This window comes from Mustela lutreola, chromosome 6 (genome assembly GCF_030435805.1).
Source record: "Mustela lutreola isolate mMusLut2 chromosome 6, mMusLut2.pri, whole genome shotgun sequence".
Taxonomy (NCBI): domain Eukaryota; kingdom Metazoa; phylum Chordata; class Mammalia; order Carnivora; family Mustelidae; genus Mustela; species Mustela lutreola.
The window spans coordinates 122,477,172-122,477,535 of record NC_081295.1 but is presented as its reverse complement, the minus strand read 5'-3'; positions in this window follow the sequence as shown (position 1 = coordinate 122,477,535).

Here is a 364-nt window from a genome sequence, read left to right as displayed (position 1 = left end):
CAAAGCAGCTACACTGGGGCATTTCAAAGTCTTCTGCCACATAGCATTCACCAGCTGACAGGATTCACCAACCAACAGAATAGTTTTGGTAGTGAAAAGAAAGTACTAGTAGCCCCAAGCATAGGGCTTTTTAAATCTTGGCTGTGCCGCATACACACCTTGCTTCTGGTCTAGAAGCTAGTCAACCTGGAGAGTAGCAGTTGATCAACAAAGGATTATGGAGTCTCTGCCTCTGTGTGTTGCCCTGCGGAGTGGGTCCATGTATCTGTACCTGCCCTGTTTCTGTGGCTCTGATCATGCTGTTTCCTTCCTGATAACTAGAGTGCACTGTCCAGTGGGCAGGGCAGAGTCTGCTAGGGTTGCA